We start from the raw sequence: 14,092 nt of genomic DNA, 5'->3' as shown, positions 1-14,092 counted from the left end.
TAAATTCTAGAAAAGGAAGACACTCTGGTGGGATTTCTATTTATTATAAATGTAGTTTGAAAGACAAAATTAGTATTATTAGCAAAAATCAAAGTGGTATATGCTGGTTAAAAATTTGTAAATCTATTATTACTTGTGATACAGACGTTTATCTTTGTTGCACATATATCCCTCCACGTGACTCACAAGTATTGAACAGATTTGATATTGATATGTTTAATCAATTAGAAATAGATATAGAAAAGTATAAAATGTTAGGAAAAGTCCTTGTTACAGGTGACATGAATAGTCGCACGGCATTGGCATTAGATTTTATTGAATTTGATCGTTATTTAGATAGTAATGTATTATTATTAGCGAATGATTACAATTGTACAAGGGTAAACAAAGACCACGTGCTTGACGCACATGGGACACGTTTAATTGATTTTTGTAAGGCGACAAATCTATTAATAGCAAACGGTCGTTTACACCTTGATAAATCTATAGGTGAATACACATTTATTGGTCATAATGGAATGAGCGTAGTTGATTATCTCTTATTAAGTAATGAAGATTTTCAATATATTAAAGAATTTGAAATATGTAAACCAAATGATTTATCTGATCACAATGCTCTTCATTTTTGTATTGAGAGAATACGCCCACAACAAAATCCACGTGACCCAAGTTCAACCCATGAACTATTTTTAGCGTGGGATGACTCAAAAGTTGATATATTCCGAAATTATTTATCAGTCGATATAGAACGGCTTACACAGATAAGCAATAATTTAAATAATGTTTCTGTAAATGAAACAATAAAATCTTTTACGACATACATGCAAGATAATGCATTTAAAGTATTTGGCAAATGCAAAAATACTAATCGAGAAACAAATTTAAAAACTAAGAAAAAATGGTTTGATAAAGAATGCTATGAGGCCAGAAAAGCATTAAATAGAGCAAGAAATGTATTTTTGAGAAATAGAACGAACGAGAATAAAAGCATTTTCATAAATAAAAGAAAGGTATATAAGAATATAAAACTTAAATGTAAACGTTTATTCAAAAAGACAGAGGGGAAACGAGTGTCAAAATTAGCAAAATGTAACCCAAAGTCTTTTTGGAGAAATGTGAGAACACAATACAGGCAACCTACTATAGAAAAAAGAAACATAAGTATTGATGATATGTATATACATTTTAATAGTTTGTACGGTTCTACACCACTGTATGATCATGAAAATAATGATGTACATAATGATTACATATATGATAATGATTTAGATGTTGAATTTACATCGATGGAGATAAGAAATGCAAAAATTCGCAAAACAATTCCAAATGCCCAGGTACTGACCATCTGATTGCAGAAGTATTTAAAAATTCAATTGATATAATTTGTCCATTTCTCACACGCTTTTATAATAAAATATTTAATAATGGCGTATTTCCTGAATGCTGGGGAGAAGGTATTATAGTACCAATTTTTAAAGGTGGAGCTCATGAAGCAAAAAACTTTCGCGGAATTACCTTAAATAATATTTTGTCCAAAATATACTCAAAATTATTAGTTGATAGACTTATTAAATGGGCTGATAAACATGAAAAATTTATTGATAATCAATATGGTTTTCAAAGGAATAAGTCAACTATTGACTGTATTTTTGTTCTACATGCTATAATAACAAAGACTTTGTCGAGTAAGAAGAAACTCTATGTAGCATTTCTAGATTGGGAGAAAATGTTTGACCGTATTGATAGGGTTTTATTATGGAGAAAGTTACTGAATGAAAATATAAGTACAAAATAAGTGCAATCAAGTGCAATCAAGTCAATGTATGGTATTGTTAAATCTTTTGTTAAATATAAAAACATGCATTCTGATCTAATTAATTCTAAGATTGGAGTAAAACAAGGAGATCCAGCAAGTAGCATATTGTGTTTATTTTTTCTCAATGATATATTAAATAATATAAATAGGAACATTCCCGGTATTGTTAACATTGATGATATACAGGTATTTTTGTTGTTATTTGCAGACGACGCTGTAGTTTTCACACATGATCCAAATTCATTACAATCTATCTTGAATGATATAGAACATTATTGCAATATGTGGAATCTGAAATTAAAGTATCTAAAACAAAAGTAATGATTTTTGAAAATGGTAGACATACATCTTATGATTTCTTTTTGTATAACACTAGAATTGAAATTGTAGAATCTTTTAAATATTTAGGTGTGTATCTTTTTAAAAATGGGAACTGGAACAGAACTCAAAAATATATTGCGCAACATGCGTCATATTCACTACACAATCTATTTATTGTATGTAACCAGTTGGAACTTCCAGTTTCCCAAATGATAAGTTTATTTGATAGTATTGTTTTACCAACATTAAATTATGCTGCAGAAGTGTGGGGGCATCATGCTGGTCCGAACATAGAAATTATACATACAAAGTTTTGTAGAAGATTGTTATGTGTGAAACAATCAACCAATGTAGATGTGTTATATGGTGAACTTGGTCGTACACCAATGTCCATTCATAGAAAACTAATGGTTAAAACTTCTTAAACTTAATGAAAGAACTATATTGTATAAAATTTTTATTATGTTAAAAACAGATGCCGACAATGGTGTAACTTATAGTGGTAAAAACTGGGCATATACTGTTAAGACTATTTTAGAGCAGACTGGCTTGTTTTATATGTGGGAAAATCAGTTTACTATACATATAGATTTTAGTATTATTAAACAACGAATTTTAGACATATTCTATCAAAGTTGGTATTCCTCAATTAATAACTTGTCTAGATTAGACACACATTCACATTAAAAGAATAAAAGTAATTTCCCATCTTTTTATTACCCCCTACGGCGTGTTTATATAACTTCACACCTTCAATGTTTCCCTTCTTTGTGTAACTGGTCAGCATTTTCCAATAATCCTTCTTTATTTAACTGGTCAGCAGTTTCCTATATATCTATATCGTCAGCTAATTCGTCAGCAGTTTAGTGCGACCCCTTCCATGATCGCACCGTTTGTCGGTGAGTTAGTAAATTCTGACCAAGCACCGGTAGACGCAAGACAATGCGATACGATATTATTCCAAATGTCGCTTCGCATTGTCGAGTGTCGCTTCGCGTTGTCGAGTATCGCTTCGCGTTGTCGTGTGTCGCTTCGCATTGTCGAGTGTCGCTTCGCAATGTTGAGCGTCGCGGTGTAAAAATCATAAAAATAACGCGACATTTACTCGACATTTTAAAAATGTCGCTTCGCGATGTCGAGTGTCACTTCGCATTGTCGAGCGTCGTATCGCATTGTCGCGTTGTCGTTTCGCATTGTCGAGTGTCGTGGTATGCACTTCTACCAACCTCGACACTCGACAATGCGAAGTGACAATGCGACAACGCGAAGTGACATCGCGACAACGCGAAGTGACATCGCGACAACGCGAAGCGACGCTCGACAATGCGAAGCGACACTCGACAACGCGAAGCGACATTTCTTAAATGTCGCCCTTTTTTACCGCGACATTTCTAGGCGACAGTGCGACATATCGTTTGACACTGTCGAGCGTCGCTTCGCATTGTCGCATATCGCTTCGCGTTGTCGAGCGTCGCTTCGCATTGTCGCGATGTCACTTCGCATTGTCGTGTGTCTACCCTTAGACGCGACGGACGACATTCTAAATGGCACGATAAGGACACCGTAATACGGTGTAGCATGCAATGACTAGTAACTAATGTTTGCTGTATGTTAAAAAGTATCAATTTTGAAACATCTATGGGATTGAAATGTCATGCAATGAATAAAATCAACAGGAGAGAAAGGTTTATAATTTAATTTAAAAAATACTTTATTTGATAAAAAGATATTTTATTGGTTAAATATTATTCAACTTCATTCGCTCGAAAATAATTTCTTTGACCATGGATTTATATTACAGGGATCGGACACTTATGTCGTGCACTGTAACACCGCAAAACGTCCGTACCGCAAAACGTACGTATATGGACGTTTTGCGGCGCATATCGTCCACAATTTTCTGACGTACATTTTGCGGCAAAAAGGCATGGTCCTGCTGCATAACGTCCATATTTTAAAGTTTATATAATTTTCGTTAATTTTGACCAGTTATTATCAGGTGTTTTTGTGTGTTAATTTCAGCTCACCTGAGTGTGCGCCTGTCTGTCTGTCTGTCTGTCCAAATTTAGCTTGTTACCACTCTAGCATCCACATACCCTAAGCAATATTTCAAAAGTTATCTGTCCTTCAATTACAATATCTGTTATATTTCACATTGCTACCACTCCAACGCTTTCATTTCTTCTTTAATCTTGACAATTTTCAACAGAATATCTATAACCATAAAATCTCAACAAAGTTAGAATATAGGCTAAATCTAACAAAAAACAACAACAAAAACGCACTATATATCACCTTGTTAGTGCTTTCGTTTCTTCTCCATTCTTAAAGTATTTTTTACAGAATATGTATAACAATAAGGTCTCGATCAAGTTCATTTATGAACTAAAACGACTGAATATCTCAAGAGTAATTTGCCTTTGAATAATAAAAATAAAGACATATTTTAAAGTCAAATTATTGAATTGTGATAAAACTGCCATTTCTTTCTTATTAATGATCAGATGTCATTCATACATTTATGACAGGACGGACATCTTGAATAGTTCAACTATAATATTGACCTTGAAATGACCTTGATCTCAATGTCACTATTGAATTTTGCTTAAATTACCATATCTTTGTCAGTTACAGATATTTGGATATTGATGACCATTTCAGACGTAGAATTGAGTACTCAGATTCTGACCAAGTACATGAAATATACTTGCTTTTATTTGTAATATTCAATGCTATGTACCCTTGTCATGTGGAGCCTTTATAGGCAGGTGGGCGATATAAGGCGGCCACCATGACCTTTTTGCTTTGTTCAATTTTAAAATTACATTGTTCAATTATAAAATTACATTATGGCAATCAAACAAAACGTTTACATTACGATATTTTAAAATATGCTTTATTTTTTATCAATCGAACACATTGAACTTCTTTTTCATCATTTCCTATGCGGAAGAATGTTTGTTATAACATACTCTATTACATATTATCTATGTAACTTATAGGCGAAATGTTTTGTTCTTTAGGCGATAAAATAATACGGTTTTAGTAAAGGGACGGACTTTCCGACTAACCTATAGATTAAATGATTTTTCAAAATTATATTTTATTACAATTTCAAACTTGCATTTACTAGATTCTAGTTGAAAATATTTGAGCTGCGTCAAGCAGAAATAAGCACTATCGTCATTTTTTTCCACATATTGATGATGTTCAAAAATTACAATCTCATCTTTGAGAAAATATGTTAAAAGTTACAGGGTTAGTTACTGACCCGATACGGGGATACACGGTTCTGTAGGAAACCATAACGGGACACAACCCACAGAACCGTATATTACAGTATCTAACCCTTAAACGATTCTATCACGCCGAAAACCTTACTCATCGTAATTTAGCATAACCAGGGAGACCATACCACGTGACAATATGCTAATACAGCAAGTAACAAGAAACATCTTTAAAAAAGATAAACGGCGTTGATGGAAAAGATTTTCATGCATAAGAAAGAGAGAAATATATAGAGCGGCAAAGCGGACGCAGTTTAGTAATTATATTTTACTTGTTATATCTGTTGCCAAACCATCACTGCCTTCTTAGCATGGCCTAAGGATTAAGCAACCGAGTCATGGAAACCCCATAACTTCATGCAAGTGTTTGTCCAAAAATGTTGAAGCTGTTGCAACAATTTCGTCTGGTGATAATACGTCGATCAAAGAAGCACTGTCTTACATTAATTCGTGATCTACATTTATTCAATTTCAATGCAATACCTCATCAAGATGAATTAATGTCCTTGAATTATTCGTGAATATATTTTACTACAGAAATTGTGGACGATATGCGGCGCAAATACACACTCTCGCCGCAAAACGTACCCAGTACGATATGCACCGCAAAACGTCCACATGTGTACGATATGCGACGTAAAACGTCCAAACGCGAACTTTTTGCGGTACGGACGTTTTGCGGTGTTACAGTGCATCCGAAAAAGGTGCATCGATCGATAATTTACCGGCGCTAAGCGTAAATGCCCGTTCGCAACGGATACCTACTTTACCAAATACCACATAGCTTTTCCATTTATTATCCGATTTTGGAAATTTAAAGTTTATTTTGAAGAATAATACTTGTTTAATTCAAAAATCAAATTTATTTTTTAAATGTACATTTTATCTGTCCGCAACGACGATTAAAAAGTTAACTTGACGAAATCCGCGGTAAATTTACATTTTTTATATAAAAAAGCAGGTACTTGAAATTTATTATTATGGTAACATAATAACTTCAATTTCAAAATAAAAAAGAAGCCGATGTAAGTTATTCACAAATGATCAAAGATGCAATATTTAAGATTTATTGGGTAATGTAGTCAAATTTATTAACGCACAATTGTTTTACGGGCAATGTATTGCGGGCTTTACAATTCGCTCAACACGTGAAGAAAATTTATTCATTTTTTAGTAATGAAATATAAAATATATATACAACTAAATTTGTATAGCCATTTCTTTGAAAAATAATGAAAATAAACATATGGCAAATAAATCATTTGACCTGAATTGTAAAGGATAACTATGAAAAAAATATGTTTCAAAATAAAAAAATAATATAAAACAGCTGTTCTGTATGCCAATAAAAGTTTCTTCCTTGCCAATCTAATGAATTCATCTATATATGAACGCTTGTCTAGAATGATCTAAAAATATATTTAATACACTAATTAGTAGAATACTTACTATATTTATACTAATATACAGGTAATAAAATAAAAAAATGTACAAATCAATTGGAAATAATTCACAGAAATAAGGACAAATAAGGACAAATTCAAACATGAATTTCTTTAAAAGCTTTTACGCAATCAAGAAACTTTTTTTTGCAATGCACCCATTAAACCATGTAAAAAAGAATTATCTTAATCTGAATCGCGGTAATAATTTGTGCTTGAAGTAAAAGGGCGTCAAAGTGTAGAGAATATGCCTAAACAATAGGCGAATATTTTTTTAATTAACTAAGCGTTGCATCGTTCTATCGGCATATATTCATATATAAATACTTTAGCGGCACAAAATAATACTGTATCAATACATTCGTATGTGTATAATTTTTCACATAGCTGCAATAACACCACATACTCTTGTGAAAATATGTCATTTTCGCACCCCGCGCTTTTCCGCCATTTTCTCATTTTGTTGCCCTTTCATCGATGTGCGAGTCGCGCATGCGGCATGAGACTTTAAAGCCCGTCCCGAAATGAAAAACCCGTGATAAAACCCTACTATAATTTTAAATTATCTAAATGAAATTTTAAAATTTACTTATTTATGACTTAAATATAGTGCAATCTCATTGGTCTAAACTAGTAAAAGAATTTTTATAAAATCTATTCACGGGGTTTGTGCATCATATTTATTTTTTCCAGTCAAAAAATAATTGGATCGTATTAATAAAACATGCCCCGTAATTTTAATTAGGGTTTCGTGTTAATTAAAAAAAAAGTTGTTGTTTTTTGTTCTTTTGGGCATATTTCTCGTTAAAAATATTTTTACTTTACTATTATATTTAAAGGCACCCGCAATTGAGTATAAACTTGAATTATTTTTGTATGCGCAGCGTTCGCGTAGTCGTTGCACGCCTAACACATGCGTCTTTTTTCCCGCGCTTTAACGAGGCAAACTTTGTACATGTATATAAGGTTGTACTTTTTGTGTTTTTTATTATTTCTTAGCCTTTTCATATAATAAAACAATTATTGACTAATGAGCCATTATATACCGGCAGGAAATCATATTGACCTCGTCTATCGGCTCGGTCAATATGTCATCTGCCGGTGAATATCACATCATATTCAATGGCTCACTAGTCAATAATTGTATAATGATATTAAATTACTTAATACATTAAAAATCTATAATAGTAAAATATAAACATTCAAGTCAACCAATTTCTTTTTGACTTGTTCAAGCGCCCTTGAACACCTGCTTAAACTGTTCACACTGAAACAAATCAAATTTAAAGATTGGGGAGACATGAAAAATAACAAATGACAAGTGTACAATAATTATTGCAAAAACATAAAAATCATGATTAGAAAGGAGTTTGGTAACTTAAAAGCACATTATGCATATTTTTTTTTATTCTTTAGAAATGTATTTAATAATGTTTTAATAATGATTAAGGAACATGTCAGAGGTTTAAAAGCTGAAGAAAATTAAGTAGGCAGAATGTGAAGTAATGTGTCATTAAGGCAGCAAAATGTAAACAAAGTAGTATGTTGACCTCCTTACAAAATATTAAACACAGGACCTTGAATTAAAATGTCAAAAAAGGCCATTCCCTCATATAATTTTTTATGTAGGAATGGAATGATCTGCTTTTTTAAATTATACTTTAATGCTGTTAATGACAGAATTTCAAGGTCCTGTGCAAAATACTGATTCACTATAACAGTTACCTTTAGTTGATTCTACTAAAACAAAAAAAAACTTGTTTCCTTAAAACTACAGATGAGTTAACATGTACTGTACATGTTCTAGTTCTATGTAAAAATATACCTTGTCAAAATGTCATTCTTTATTATGATTGTGAAGTAGAACTTTTTCGAGAGTAATCGAGTGACCTTGATCGCATACTGTACATTTATCAGTACCGCTACATATCACGGCTGTAATTAAAGACGAAGCGGTATTGATCTATAAAGATTTGCAACTACAATACATGTATTGCATCTATTCATGCCTTTCCAATAGTCTCAATATTTCGACTGCAAGATTGACTGTGGCGCCGTTAAATGTCGCAACACCGCTAAATGTCGCACTTGCCGCTTATTGTCGCACCATTGCCGCTAAATATCGCAAACGCCGCTAAATGTCGCAAAATCATTTGCCGTTAAATGTCGCAATGTTAACGCTAAATGTCGTACGAATTTCCCTCAACGTTAAATGTCGCAACACTACCGTTAAATGTCGCAAGATGTAAATTCATGTTAAAATCATGATTGAAGTAGTATTATATTACTTTTTAACATTCTCATAGTTATTTTTATTGTAATTGCCATCTTTGTTTTACTTGTTTTCTTTTATGAACCTAAATATCGAGGTTTTGAGCTGCTATATAATGTTATCTTTAGGCTAGAAAGGATAATTGATACTAAATTCTCAATAGATAAGTATTTTCTTTTGTTTCCCATTTTCATTTGTAACCCTGATTGACAACAGATTAAAGGTATTATGGTATTGTCGCTCTCAGAATTTGGTTTAAGTAATTTCATTTACAGTTGACTCTCAATAAGTCAAAATCGCTTTACTCAAAATTCCGCCTTAGTCGAAAAATTTCTAAGTCCCGTCAAATTTCCTTCTTTATCTTTGTATTTTAACTCCGCTTAGGTCAAATTTTGACTTACCGAGACTCCTGTTTAGTCGAAAAGAAAATTTGGTCCCGTCAGTTAAAGTACAACATATTTTCATCTCAATTAGTCGAAGTGTGAAAACAGCCGACTGATCAAAGGTCGGCGGCATCAAGGTGAGATGTTGTCACTCGTGATTTACACGTTTCATAGTAATTTTTAATTGCCGGTCATCATGTATTATTAACACGTCGTAAAAGTGGCTTTAATCCGTTTCAGGACTTAATTGGTTTTAACAGTTAGATAACTAAATTGAAATGTAATTACATTGCTTTAAGAGAGTTGACTCGTGCCAGTCTGACGGGTGGTAGTCAAATAACAGCCTAGGTATTGATGTGTGTTATCAACGTAAATAACATTTGTATAATTAATGTCCCGTCATATTGCATACATTAATTTGTACTTCCGGTTCATGATAGTTGCTTATTTCATTTTCGTCCGATAATCAATTAAATCAAATATAATTGTGAGTTTATGTTTCACTATTAATATACATGTATTAAATTTTGAATGATATATTTTTGTTCATCTATAATTTGTAGTTGTAAGTTATTTACCGTCATTTCAATGGTCAAATATTGCAGCATTGCCGCTAACAACAATAACAACCTACTTCTTTACACATTCAATCAGGCACATGTATTTTCCCAAACACTACTAATTTACTTTAAATGTGGTTTATTTGTTTACTATGATCATATGATGCAAAAGATGTACTTTGCAAAGTTATTCCCCTTATTTCTCTAAGATGTTTTCGCTCTGAATAACCTTTTGGTTACGGCTAATTTCAAACATATTCACTTTAAACTTAAATACTTATTTCATATAAAAGTACTAATGCATTTCTAAAGGACAGATGATCCTGACAGGTATTTTTGCTAAATTATCTCTCTTTTTATATTTTCCCCCAAAAATACATATTAAATATTCACTTCAAAAGTGAAGGCAATTTTTTTTATTTTATCAGAAACGGCAAATACGTGAAGAACATAGTATGAAATGCACGGTCAATACGAAAATCGGAAACAAAAAATATCATGTAGTACTCCTTGATCATGTAGTATTCGGTCCGCAGTCGGGCGTTAGATATGACCGAATTTTACGATTAACACATATAATATGCACCGGAATTTTTGTTAGCAGCCAGCCCGCATAGCTCAATCGGTTAGAGCGCGAGACTTGTAATCTCGACCTTGTGGGTTCGATTCCCGGACTGGCAAACTAAAATTACTAATCAGTCTTTCGGATATCACTTTTAATCGAGGTCCCATGTATGGGTGCTTCTAGGGGAAGCTTCTGGAATTGGGGCATCTTTCTGTACCTGTAATTGCACTATCTCCAAAATCTAAAATGACTAATACACTTTTGGAGGACTCGCCCATATGGGCAACCGGTGGCGAGTATAAATAAACGCAAATACACACACAGTAAGCAGATGTCAAAGTTAGAATGAGGTCACACGATTTAGTACATTTTACGATTTGTCAAACACTATTTACGCTTTGACATTGTGGCAAGTGATATTTTACTCGCAAAGTCGCTTTATCCTATGAAAGATTCTCAGTAAATACCATATAATAAGAATACAAATAATGGGTTAAGCTCATATTGGCCTTTCTATTTGGCTGAAGACAGCTAGCCGTATTGGCCAGAGAATTTAGGTTTTTTATATCATTGCTTTGCTGTAATGAAAATCTTAATCTGTAAGCTTCATTTTAAATATTTCAATGAAATTAAATCTGACATCTTTCGAAAAACACAAGACATGAATTATACATATGTAACGAAGATATTAGTTAGATATCTGTAACCACTTTTATGCTCGTATTTTTATTCACGAGTTTGATTTGAACTTTTTTTTCTTATCATGTCCGAATGCGCATGTCGAGTACGTCATAGTGAAGTTCAAATGACCATAAATTTAAAACATACGCACCATGCATGTAATCTACCTTCCAAATATGAAATACATTTGTCAATAAATAAAGGCTGTAGAAGTGTAGAAATCTATTTTTAGAACTGGCGACCTTGACCCAACTGAACCCTTACTCCATCCAAAGGAGAAGACTTCAATTTTTTTGTTCCTACAGATATAAAAGTCATCCCTCAAAAGAATAATGTTAATGCACCTGTAAAAATGTGAAAATCTATTTTTGGCATTGGTGACTTTGGCCTTGACCCACAGGACCCCTAACTAAACCCAAAGGAAGAGGACCTCCCTTGGCATGTTTGTATTAAACATGAAATACATTAAGTAATAGAAAAAGCATCGAAACACGAGGCTATCTGATTGTACGAGGGGGCGTAGCCCCCGAGTATAAATCAGATTGCCGAGTGTTTTGATGTTCTTTCTCTTTTGTATCATAGTCAAACATAAAATCACGTTCCCTGATACCACAAAATGAAACCCCACAAAAAAGTAACCAATGAACGAGGATCTGAATATGATATTTCCATCGCTATCCCTTTCTCTGTCGTCACAATATGTAAACCCTGGACAAAATGAACCAATCAATGGGCATGCTCTGGAGTACGGGTAACTAATACCTGCACTCCAGTTAACGCACTGTGCGTGTATATGTATACGATTTAACTCTGACACATTTTCAACAGCAAGGTCCCCAAACTATGATACAACTTAACAATAAAGGCTTAATGAGCGAAAATGTTATAAAAATTTTCACACCAGTGACCTTGACACTAGAGACCCCTTACTCTACAAAAAATACACGGCCATTAAAGGTATTAGGTTAACCATACAAGGTCCTATTTTCAAAGTGAAAAAAAAGGAATATAACTTGGGAAAATTTAATGTCAGAGTTATATAACTTGGCAATTATCATGAACTTTCTCTAAATAAGTAAGTGTGGAAATTATACAAAACTATTTACAGAACAAATGCCAATTTTGCAGTTTCATACAAAAAAAGTATACAGTTGTATAATTATCAATATTTACTTGCATAAGTTTCAGCTAAAATCCAACGCAAAACAATATACATTATTAACAAGAGGAGTATTATCGTCGCCAAAATTGAAACACAGTTCCATATATAATAATTCACTGGCTTTCAAACAGACAAAATTCGTCTTGAGTAGGCAGATTTAATTAATTTAACAACAATAAAACTTGAGTTCAATCTTGCGACATTTAACGGTAATGTTGCGACATTTAACGATAAGGGAAATTCGTGCGACATTTAGTTTAAACATATTTTATTGCATTAAATACATGTTTACAAATATATCATACAAATAATGAGTATATATCAAAATGCAAATGGGTTGGGCAACAAGTTCTTACAACATTAGATTAAGCCCTTCCCAGAAATTAATATTACAGAAGAAAATACTTTAAGGTAACAATGATTATTTTTAACATGCATATAAACTTTAAAATATGTATTTCATTTTTTAACAGTTCATTTATTCATTAAAATTTAATGTACAATTTTGATTTTGAAGTGCGATCCATCCACAGGTTGCCATCCCGATCTCACTGTAGTTGTTAAAATAGTTGAAGTTTGGTTTTTGGGGAAAGATTGGTAATGAATATTTGTTACTTAAGTAAGTTAGATTAGAACAAATAAGCAAATATAAATGACAAATTTTAGAAAAAAACACAAAATGAAAAGTCAAATATTATCAAAACGATGGGTCGTCTTGATAAATTGTTGAATTGATTCGAAAATGACAACATTGTCTTCATTTTCCAAATTTCCATGACCAAACAGTAATGTGGCAGTGTTTAATGGATGATAAGATCGGGTTTCTCGAAAGAGTATCATTCGTTGAGACATATATCAGAAACCCCCAGAATGACACGAGACATCTTTTCTATAAAAAGAATAATTGTCTATTTTTAAACTATTATCGGATACGGAACTATCAAGATGAGTTTCCGTAAAACAAAGTATGTCGAAGTCGAGCCAGTTGTCTTTAATGTGTGAAATTTTGTTACGCACGCTTCTAATATTTTGACTGTATATTATTAAACAATTAAGTTGCGATTCACTGTTAGGACCGGGATTACTTTCAACGTCTCCACTAATTATCAGTAATTGTAACATGATAGTGCCAATTATATATAAAAATTAGACAGTTTAAGTCAAAATTAGAATCACAACCCTGAAAGTTTCCAAAACTGAATGATTTCTCATCAAATACTGATCTGTACAAACAGGTAAATACAATCATATAAACGTATAATAAAGCTATTTGCTTAAAGTTGCCTAAAAATAGCTTTCTTGGTGAATACATATATAATTTACACATTTTCATATAGCCCTGCAAACCGTTATAAAACAATCCTATCGCCACCCGCCATTCATTTAAACTATTACAGTGTGGCAATACCACGTGACATTGACGTCATTTTTGGCATCATTTCCAAGACAAATATTGCTCGATTCGGAAAAGAAAATAGCCGTAAATATTGTATTTCTGTACCAATATCTTTGGGATATGCACCAGTCTACGGGGAAAAATATAAGCTTTCCACAGAATATTGGATCTTCGTCAGTTTATAAGCCGTTTTATCAAACACTTTGC

The sequence above is a fragment of the Ruditapes philippinarum genome, unplaced genomic scaffold (genome assembly GCF_026571515.1).
Source record: "Ruditapes philippinarum isolate M1 unplaced genomic scaffold, ASM2657151v2 ctg6505_1_1_1_1, whole genome shotgun sequence".
In the NCBI taxonomy this organism is placed as follows: Eukaryota; Metazoa; Mollusca; class Bivalvia; order Venerida; family Veneridae; genus Ruditapes; species Ruditapes philippinarum.
This window is presented reverse-complemented; position numbering follows the sequence as displayed.